Source organism: Lampris incognitus, unplaced genomic scaffold (assembly GCF_029633865.1).
Source record: "Lampris incognitus isolate fLamInc1 unplaced genomic scaffold, fLamInc1.hap2 scaffold_58, whole genome shotgun sequence".
Classification (NCBI taxonomy): domain Eukaryota; kingdom Metazoa; phylum Chordata; class Actinopteri; order Lampriformes; family Lampridae; genus Lampris; species Lampris incognitus.
The window spans coordinates 60,323-71,418 of NW_026611546.1; positions in this window are offsets into that span (position 1 = coordinate 60,323).

Genomic DNA, 11,096 nt, shown 5'->3' on the forward strand with positions numbered 1-11,096 from the left:
TAAGCTGGTCGTTTGGTTGACTGATACACGGCTAGCTGTACACACAGCTTGATGAACAACAGCGTGCTGAATGACGTGATGCTGACCACAGCTGTGGGACCATACACTGGCTGTACACGTGCTGTACACGTGCAGTACTGAGCTGTGATGATGCTGGTTCTACAACGTTTCCACTTTATCGCATTTAAATTAACCGTTTCCACTTTATCGCATTTAATTAACTCTTGTATTTTTCGGGAGCTCAACTCCATGCAGCCATGTGCTTCGTTTATTTGCACCGTTCAGAATCGCCTGCGCTGCATGCCGACGTCATCTATGCGCCTCATATTACTGAGATTGGTGCCTCCATGACTCCACCTGCTGGCCAGGCGGTCATACAATCATCCAATCTACTGTACATAACGTACACCTATTATGCCAGCGCCTGACGAGTGGCCGGATGTGGGTACCCTTTCCCCTGGCTTAACCCCAATCTTAACCTCAAACCCGAATTCTGCCAGGTAACCCTAGTTGTGGCTTGTACCCTGGAAAGGTAACAAGAAGCCCTAGTTGAGGTTTTAACCCTTGAGGAATAAGATAGAAAAAGACACACATTTTTTTTTCTTTAAACGGCGGGGGGGAACGAGAAGACCGCCTATTCTGTCCTACGTATTTGTGTCCATGTATAGACAGGCGGACAGATAGCCAACATGAAGAATCCCAAAGAAATACAGAGTCCCAGTCCAAGTTGAGGAACTTTACTGAAGAACTTTGAGAATTCAAACCTTTTTGTAAAACTGTATAGGGGGGCAATACAGAGAAAGAATGTTTCAATAAACATTGCATACATTATAAAATGTTATCACATGTCTATGACATAACTACATAACATATGTAAATAACTGCACATGACTGCATGTAAATAATAATTGTAGGCTACATAACTGCATGTAAATAGCTGCACATAACCTAGGAATGACGAAATCACACATGAATTATGAATGACTTATGAACTAATTGTAAATAATGTACATATGACATAGATCTACTAATTTCGGCTGCTCCCGTTAGGGGTCGCCACAGCGGATCATCCGTTTCCATTTCTTCCTGTCTTCTGCGTCTTCCTCTGTCACACCAGCCACCTGCATGTCTTCCCTCACCACATCCATAAACCTCCTCTTTGGCCTTCCTCTTCTTCTCTTCCCTGGCAGCTCCATAATCAGCATCTCTCCTCCATACATGTCCAAGCCATCTCAATCTTGCCTCTCTTGCTTTGTCTCCAAACCGTCCGACTTGAGCGGTCCCTCTAATATAATCGTGCCTAATCCTGTGCTTCTTCGTCACTCCCAGTGAAAACCTTAGCGTCTTCAACTCTGCCACCTCCAGCTCCGCCTCCTGCTGTCTTTTCGTCAGTGCCACTGTCTCCAAACCATACAACGTAGCTGGTCTCACAACCATCTTGTAAACCTTCCCTTTAACTCTTGCTGGCACCCTTCTGTCGCAAATCACTCCTGACATTCTTCTCCGCCCTACCTGCACTCTCTTCTTCACCTCTCTCCTGCACTCCCCGTTACTTTGGACTGTTGACCCCAAGTATTTAAAGTCATATGCCTTCGTCACCTCCACTCCTGACCATTCCACTGTCTTCCCTCTCTTTCACACACAGGTATTCCGTCTTGCTCCTACTGACTTTCATTCCTCTTCTCTCCAGTGCATACCTCCACATCTCCAGGCTCTCCTCCACCTGCACCCTACTCTCGCCACAGATCACAATGTCATCCGCGAACATCATCGTCCATGGAGACTCCTGCCTGATCTCATCCGTCAACCTGTCCATCACCATTGCAAACAAGAAGGGGCTCAGAGCCGATCCTTGATGTAATCCCACCTCCACCTTGAACCCATCTGTCACCTCGCCACTGTCACACTTCCACGTGCATATCCTGCACCACTCCTACATACTTCTCGGCAACTCCCGGCTTCCTCATACAATACCACATCTCCTCTCTCGGCACCCTGGCTTATGCGTTCTCTAAATCTACAAAGACACAATGTAACTCCTTCTGGCCTTCTCTATACTTCTCCATCAACATTCTCAAAGCAAACATCGCATCTGTGGTGCTCTTTCGTGGCATGAAACCATACTGCCGCTCGCTAATCGTCACCTCTCCCCCTCTTAACCTAGCTTCGATTACTCTTTCCCAAATCTTCATGCTGTGGCTGATCAACTTTATACCTCTGTAGTTGCTACAGTTCTGCACATCGCCCTGGTTCTTGAAAATCGGTACCGGTATGCTTCTTCTCCACTCCTCAGGCATCCTCTCCCTTTCCAAGTTTGAGTTAAACAATCTAGTTAAAAACCCCACTGCCATCTCTCCTAAACATCTCCATGCCTCCACAGGTATGTCATCAGGACCAGCTGCCTTGCCACTCTTCATCCTCTTCATAGCTGCCCTCACGTCCTCCTTGCTAATCCACTGCACTTACTGATTCACTATCCCCACATCATCCAACCTGCTCTCTCTCTCTCATTTTCTTCATTCATCAGCCCCCCAATGTACTCCTTCCACCTTCTCAGCACACTCTCTTCGCTCGTCAGCACATTTCCATCTCTATCCTTCATCACCCTAAGCTGCTGCACATCCTTTGCAGCTCGGTCCCTCTGTCTAGCCAATCGGGACAAGTCCTTTTCTCCTTCCTTAGTGTCTAACCTGTCATACAACTCACCATACGCCTTTTGCCTTTGCCACCTCTCTTAGCTTTACGCTGTGTCTCCTTGTACTCCTGTCTACTTTCTTCATCTCTCTGACTATCCCATTTCTTCTTTGCCAACCTCTTCTTCTGTATACTTTGCTGTACTTCCTCACTCCACCACCAAGTCTCCTTGTCTTCCTTCCTCTGTCCTGCCGACACACCAAGTACCTTCCTAGCTGTCTCCCTCACTATTTCTGCAGTGGTTGCCCAGCCGTCCGGCAACTCTCCACTATCCACCCAGTGCCTGTCTTAACCCCTGCCTGAACTCCACACAACAGTTTTCCTTCTTCAACTTCCACCATTTGATCTTCGGCTCTGCCTTCACTCGCTTCCTCTTCTTGCTCCTCTAAAGTCAAGTTTTATTTTTATTTCAGTGAACTGAAACGTTTTTTTTGTTTTTTTTTCTTCTCTTTTCACACCTGGTTTTAGTTCAGTTTTAGTGAACTACAATAACCTTGAGCTGGATCATGATCTGCTATTATAGACCATACTATACTGGTCTACCTGGGACTGCATCGTAGGTGAGGTCTGTTTGGGTCCTGCTCAAGTCCCACAGTGTCTATAGAGAGAAGAAGATGACAGTTAAGATACAAATGGGTCACTTCCATCAGCCTCCACTGATTCCCAGGGCAAATTAGCATGCTTTTTAACAAAAGCTATCGCCGCATGCTACCCCAAAAATGAAAACGCGCACGCAGAGCAACAGCCTACTTAGCAAGTTGGCTAACGTTGATTAGGTAAAAGCTAACTTACACAGCGACGCTCAGCTTTACTTGTAACTTAACACAACAAAACAACAAAACGTCTAGTGCAGCAGCACGTCTAGTACTGTTACCTCTCCAGCGTCGCGGCTCCGAACCGTAGTTGGAAGCCTCTGGTGGGTGTCTCGCTAGTCTATTTAGCTTAGCCTGGCTCGTAGCTGGTAACAACTTCATAAAGAGTCCGGACCAACTCTGCAGTGGAGAACGGGCCGGCCACTGCACTGCACTGCAGTCCCATTTAACACACGGCAGCCTCCCTCCCTCCCTCCCTCCCTCCCTCCCTCCCTGTGATGCATACAAATCATCACTGGTAACGGTGGCTACCTTCCTATCTGTCGGCAAACTAGCGTCTCCACGGCTGCGGCTACAAACAGAAAATACACAGACACACACACACACACACACACGGCTGCGTCTACATCACCCCCCCACACACACACACACAATACCCACTAAGCCCTCTCCTTAAAGGGGCAAGGCACAGCTTGCATCAAAACGTATATGATTAATACTCACACTTTATTAATCTTGTAGGATGTGCCAGTGCTGCCGTGTCCAGGCTGTCCGCGCGCGTTGTTTGTGGCGCTTGCTTGACAGTACAACCTCCGGGTCAGCAAAAACGACTGTAACAAGGGTGTACCGGGGGTCGCTGCTCAACACACACAGTCCGCACAACAGTCGCAAATAAATGACTGACATCATTTTTTATTTTTGTTTTGTTTTTGTTTGTTTTTTTTTGGGGGGGGGCAGGGGCTTCATATGCAATGGCTCCTCCCAGTGTAACGGGGCCAAATGGGTTGACATAAAATTAACATGATGATATTTTGACGTGGTCAAATAATGGACTTCTCAGCAAACCTTTCAGAGTTAGCAAGCAAGCTTTTAATGACCGCAAGCCAAGCTAGTCATAACAGTCACAAATTCGTTTTGGTCTCAGCTTGATCCTTTTCTTGGCCACAGAAGCGACCTTATCTATTTGCCTACTCTTTACCCTCATGGTGGGAAATAGCATGTTGTCTAATCAACTTCTCTCGTAACGTCCCCATCACCTTGCACCGCATCCCCGCTATCTGTAACAGATATGCCCGTTTTTAACGTGTTCAATAGCCCACAACATAACCAAAACATCGACATTTCAGTTGCATCGTGGGTAACATGCAAATGAACTTGGAGCAGGAACACTCTAGTTGAATTCGCTACACTGCCTCCTTCCTTGAAAGACCAACGTCCCGTTGGCCTAACCCAAATCCCATGTGGAGGGGTCCATCCACCATGAGGGTTTCTTCCGCCGAGCAGCTCTCCCATCCCGGGCTGCTCCTTGCCGCGGGCTGCTGATGGATGACGGGGGCGGCTCTGCATCCGCTGGGTCTGAGCCCCCACCGTCGACGTCGACGTCACCGCTGTTTCCATTCCTGGCCAGGGAGGGCAGCTCTGTAAACCCAGTGTCCCCGCCCCCTCCCTGGCCCAAAACAAGGTGCTCTAATGGTAGCTCCTTGCTGACATCCAGGGAGGTTGGCTTTGATCCAGCAGTGTCCTTACCCCCTCCCTGGACCCCGGTAGCCTGGTCTGTACTAAGTAAGGTGCGAGGCAATCTTGGTGAAGGATGACTATCCGAGGGCGGCTGTGGAGCTTCACTCTATAGATGACCTCTGAGATCCTCTTCAGGATGAGGCAGGGCCCCTCCCAGTTGCTGTTCAGCTTTGGGGACCGTCCCTTCGTTCGCCGTGGGTTATACACCCATACGTTGTCCCCCTGCTGGTACTCTTTGCAGTGGCAACGTACATCATAGGCTCTCTTCTGCCTTTCCCCTGCAGAAGCCATATTTTCTGGAGCCAGCTGATGAGGAGCCTCCATCCGGTCCTGTAGTGCGTCTACATAGTCCTGGCCCGGCGGCACTCGTACTGGTGGGTTTGGCGGCTTGCCAAAGACCAGATCCACAGGCGTCTGTAGCTCCCGAGCAAACATCAGTGCAGCTGGTTGTAGTGATATAACGCCATGTATATCCACTGGAACTACAATAGGTGTTATGTACTACCCGGACTGTTATTATGGTTACACCACTACCACGTATGGTTATTACGTCTGCCTACTGAGCCACGATTAAACCTGAGTTCTATAACCCGGTGTGGTCATTGATCCTCGACCAATACTACTCCAAGTATTACTTCACCCGCCAGTGAAAAAGGGGTTACATAAGTTTCACTGTTTGCATCCACACAGTAAAAAGTGATCATATGCTGCCATTCAATTAAAGCGTGTTTTTTATTTGATTGGACCCGATATAATGGTATTTATGATATTTTGGGTCTATATATGTATTAAAATCACTTTAATTCAATGGAAATCAGGGCCTCATTGGTTCAATGTATTTGACTGACTTAAAACCAAAGACTATTTTTCCATCCAGTATGTCACGTGACTACTGACGTAGCCAAACTTTGGTTCTCAAAATCTCTTGATTTTATGCCATTTTTCTTTTCACTGCTTGGAGCCCTGAGGAGAAGTCAAGTTCACGGCCAACTTGTGCTAAGTGCCAATTTCTCGGTAAGAAGTGAGCCGAAGCGCGAAAAAGCCCAGTAAACATTGAATATCGACATGTTTTTGTAACATTTTGGCACACTCGGGTGTGATTTTTAAGTGACTGATTAAAGCTAATTATAACGTTATCGCACGGCAGTTTATACGTTCATAGCTAGCTAGCCTGGCTAGGAAACGACTAGCTAGCATAAGCTAGCTAACGTTAGTTAGCGAATTTTTTTTTTTTAAAGTTAGCGAATATTGCCACGTTATCACACCGACAACCAACCGAGCGATTGGCTACGCCTGACGTTAGAAGACAGACCTGCTGCTAGCTGCTATAAACGGGGCCTGCTAATTCTAGCTAGCCACACAGTCTCGCTTGCTTAATTCCGGTTTAACGTTAGCCGCTCACCTGCTTGCATAACGATATCGGAGATGTCTATATACATGTAACGTTACATCCAGATGTCATTTTAATGTGTGCGAATTTTCACTAGCTCACGTTAGCTTATGCTAGCTTGTCAGTCCCACGCCAAGGCAAATGCTATCTAGCTAGTTGGCTTGTTGAATTTTCTACTTGGAATCATTTAATATCGTCAGTTTCGATGCATGTGAGCCTAATGTTTATTGAACGATTATGCTCGTCACTATTAAGCACCCGTAGCTAAGCAGCACAAGAGATTCACTTCTTGTACTAGCTAACGTTAGCTAGCACTAGCAACATGTGTAGGTAGGCCTCGTGCAGCACATTGTGAACGGCTCTTAGCTACAAACCGAGGCTTATGCTGCATGAATGCCCGGTGCGACACATGTGAACGGTGTTTGCTAAATCAAGGGCTGAAAGGGGTTGTTACTTCCAATGGGAAACGCTGGTAAGCCCCTTGTTATGTCTGCACACATCGACAGTGCTGCATTTGATTTGGTGCTGTTCTATTGTGCTGGGATCGCTTGGTGATGCCTGCGGGCTCTGGGTTGTTTGATCGGGTCTGCCTGTGATGCTGTGTCAGTCTAAATAAAGAATGCAACGTAGAGGTTGTGTCGAGCGACAGCGCTGTGTCCTGACGTGATTTCTCAATACAATATTGGCGACGAGGATGGCTGATATCTCTCTCCCACCACCTGCCCCCTTCCTGGCGTTACCTGGCGAGCCTCCGGTACCATGGACTCGCTGGCTACATAGTTTTGAAAATTACATCATCGCCTCAGGGCTCGACGACGTGAGCCAGGCTAGGAAGACGGCTCTGTTGCTACACTGCTTGGGAGCAGAGGGTCATCGTGTGCTCGGGACTCTGGGGAACGTCACAAACTTTGACGAAGCTGTGGGACTTATGAGCACCCATTTCGCTGCTCCACAGAGTGCCCTCCTTCGGCGATTTATATTCCGTCAGCGACACCAACTGCCTGGTGAGTCTGTGCGGCAGTACGTAGCTAATTTGCGAGGGCTAGCTAGCTCATGCAAGTTTGGCGCGCTTCAGGACGAGATGGTTCGCGACCAGCTAATCGAACACACCAACAACGCAAAGGTACGTGAGACTCTCCTGCTGGAAAAAGACGATCTGCTGCTGTCCAGAGCAATTACCATCGCACTACAGGTTGAGGGAGCAGCTGAGTGTGCTGCTATGCTAAATACACAGCAAGTGGCCACCTCCAGTCAAGCTGCCAACGACTCCTCCCTCTACTCACGGCTGCCCCTCGGGACGCAACCCAGCCAGAGCGAGGCGGTCGTCGACGTAGAAGTCGCGTTCCACTAAGTGCTTGGCATCCATTCCGTGTTCCCTGGAGCTGTGTTCTGCTGCTCGGTGAAGTCCATAGATGGCGACAGCTGGGGATGGTGAGTTGCCGAATACGTGGACTTTCATGCGATACTCGGCAATCTCTCGGTTGGGGTCGTTGTTGTTGAACCACAGGAAACACAAGAAATCTCTGTTGTCTTCTCGAACGACGAAGCTGTGAAACATCTGCTCGATGTCCGCTATGACAGCCACTGTTTCTCTTCGGGAGCGCAGCAAGACTCCCAGCAAGCTGTTGTTCAGATCCGGGCCGGTAAGTAGCACGCACATCGTTCAGGGAGATGCCGTGATGTTGAGCGCTGGAATCGAAGACAACCCTGATCTTGTCTGGCTTTTGAGGATGGTAGACGCCGAAGATAAGTAAGTACCAGCACTCACTTCCCTCCGGTAGTGGTGGGGCCAACTCAGCCTGGTCGTGATCAAAGATGTTTTGCATGAAGGTGTGACGAAGTCGGCTTTCATCTTAGGCTTTCTTTCCAGGGTGCGGCGGGGAGAGGTAAGTCTGCTGAGAGCTTGGTCTCGATTGTTCGGGAGCCGTCGACGAGGGGATCGGAATGGGAGAGGCGCCACCCAGCTGTTTGTGTCGTCCATCACCATCTCTCTGTCCATGAACTCCAGGAACAGACGATCTTCGATGGAAAGCCCCACTTTGTCGTCATCAGGGACTGGGGTGTCATGTTTGATGCTGTAAGGAGGAACCTTTCCTTGACCTGGAGACGGTTGGGGCACAGAGTGAGGAGAGATGGCCTTCCGTTTTCTAGCACGCTGGTGCGATAGGAAGTCACAGCTGCTGGCTTGTGGGCTGAACCCAGGCACACGTCCCCTATAACCACCCAACCCAGGTCTAGACGTTGGGCATAGGGGGCGCTGGGAGGACCATTGCGTTGCTCCCTGACTTTGTGGACCTGAAGGATGTGGCGTCCCAGAAGTATCAGGATCTGGGCTTCAGGGTCCAGGCGAGGGATTCTGCGAGCGATGGACTTCAGGTGGCTGTGGTGCTGTGCAGCTTCTGGGGTCGGGATTTCTGACCGATCGTCAGGCATATGGTTGCACTCAATGAGTGTTGGAAGCAGCACACTTGTTTTTTCCATCCAACGACTCCGCCAAGAACCCTGTGGCTCTTCCTCCAGATGTATCGGTGACTCCTGCACATGTACGCAGGGTGTACGGTGAGTCTGAACCTCTGATTTGGATGAGGTAGAAGAAATCAGACCTCGCCAGAGATCTGTTGCTCTGGTCGTCCAGGACGATGTAGACGTTACTAGCTCTGTCTGGGTGTGCTGTGCATTTAGAGGTGACTGCTGGTGGAGGCGCCTCCTCTTCACTCTCCCCGCCATGCTCTGAGGTGGGGTCCTTGTCTTTTTTGTCCCGTGGAGGAGGTCCAGGGTGGAGCGCCGCTATGTGGTCATCGCTCTCACATTCGCTGCACTTCAAAGTTGCCTTACAGTTCTTCGCCAAGTGAGTTGTGGAGGAGCAACACCTGTAGCAGGCACCATTCTCTTTCAGAAAGGCTTTGCGCTCCTCAAGAGACTTGCTTCGAAAACCCCGACATTTCTTTAGAGGATGGCGCTTCTGATGGATGGGACATTGTTTCCCTTTGTCGCCAGGCATGCTGCTCGAACTGCGTGACTGAGAAGCTGAGCGGTTTGTTGAGACCTCTGTCTTGTGGGTGGAGACATTCGTTTTGGCGTGTCTTGATTCCTTTTCTGATCGCTCATGTTTTGAGAACCCTGTGGAGGACTTGCTGGACGTTTTCGAGGGAGCTGAAGGGAGAGTAAAGCTGGGGTCGTTTCTTCTGTGTGCCTCGCTGCAGAGGAAGTCTGCGAAGAAGGTGAATGGGGGGGGGCATGGTGCTGCTCTTTGTACTGGGAACCCTTAGTTATCCACCTCTCTTGTAGACTGTGTGGCAGCTTCTCAACGATCGGGTTGACACCCCTGGCGGTGTCCAGGTACGAGAGCCCCGGCAGGTAGCCCTCACACTTAGCAGAGTCTAACTCCATCAGCAGGTCTCCCAGTTCCCTCAACTTTACGGGGTCTTTCTGAGAGATTTTTGGAAAGTTCTCTATCCTCTCGAAGAGCGCTCTCTCGATCACTTCAGGGGAGCACTCTTCTAGGCGTTCCCAGACATGTTGTAGGCCCACTACAGGGTCGGCGACGTGCACATAGCGAATCCTTGTAACGTGCTCTGAGAACTCTTTTCCTAACGACTTTGTCAAGAGGTCGAGCTCCTTGCTGGCAGTTAAGTTCAGTCCTTCAATGGCGTTGAAGAAAGAGGACTTCCATGCCCAATAATTTTCTGGGCGCTCGTTGAACTGGATGAGACCGGAATTCACAAGCTCTCGGCGCACCAAGTACCTCGCAATGTCATTCGTACCAGTCGTGTCATGACGATGTGGCTGCGGTGAGGCTCTGAGAGGAGAGTGGTGCAGCTGAGCAGGAGGAGGCTGAGAAGGGGAGAGCTGAGCAGGATGTTGGTGATGTATGTGGAGTACAAAATGTTCTCCATATGCACTCCGTATGTACTCTGTAGTTTTCCACTTGTCTGTGTGTATGAAACTTCTCACTCACTGCAGACACACATAACCATTGTTCTCATGCGTACCTTCCATGGGGCCACATAGCAACTGTTACTATGCTTGCCTCCCCATTGCCGCATCCCAGGAACGGCCAGGTACAGCAAAAGACAAGTGCAACAGGCGTACAGACACTCACGAGGCACAGAACGTGATTAACGTAGATGTTTCCTTCATTCCTTTGTAAGATTACACCTTAGTTGACGCAGGAAACATAGTGTATGACGCGACGGACTGTTGTATAAAAAACCACTATCTCCAGCTCAGAGGCAGAGCATATCCTCACAGACGAACCTCTGTGTGGCCTTATGTCTCTCCATCTGCAGATGCATTAAAGATTCTCTGTTTGCTTCAATATTTGTCCGATGATTATTCTCCCCAGAGGTTGCTGGGGCAAGAGCCCATTAAAAGGATAAAGGAAAATCCACAACAATTTGGTGTCAGAAGCGGGATCTCACGTCGCCCCGCCAGACGGACAACCGGCTGACTGATCATCTCGGGACAAGAACATAGTCACCGATCTCCCAATAACCTCACCAGGTTTGAGAAGAAGAAAGGGAGAGGCGGGTGGTCCGTTTGTTCGGTGTCGCTGAGATCCCTCAGCAAAACCCTGGGAGATTCATCGCACGGGTAAGCAGAATTCTTTAAAGGATAAAATGATCATTTAAAACGCGTACTATTGAAACCAGATGAGGTCGTGCACTGACAATTAAGCGGCT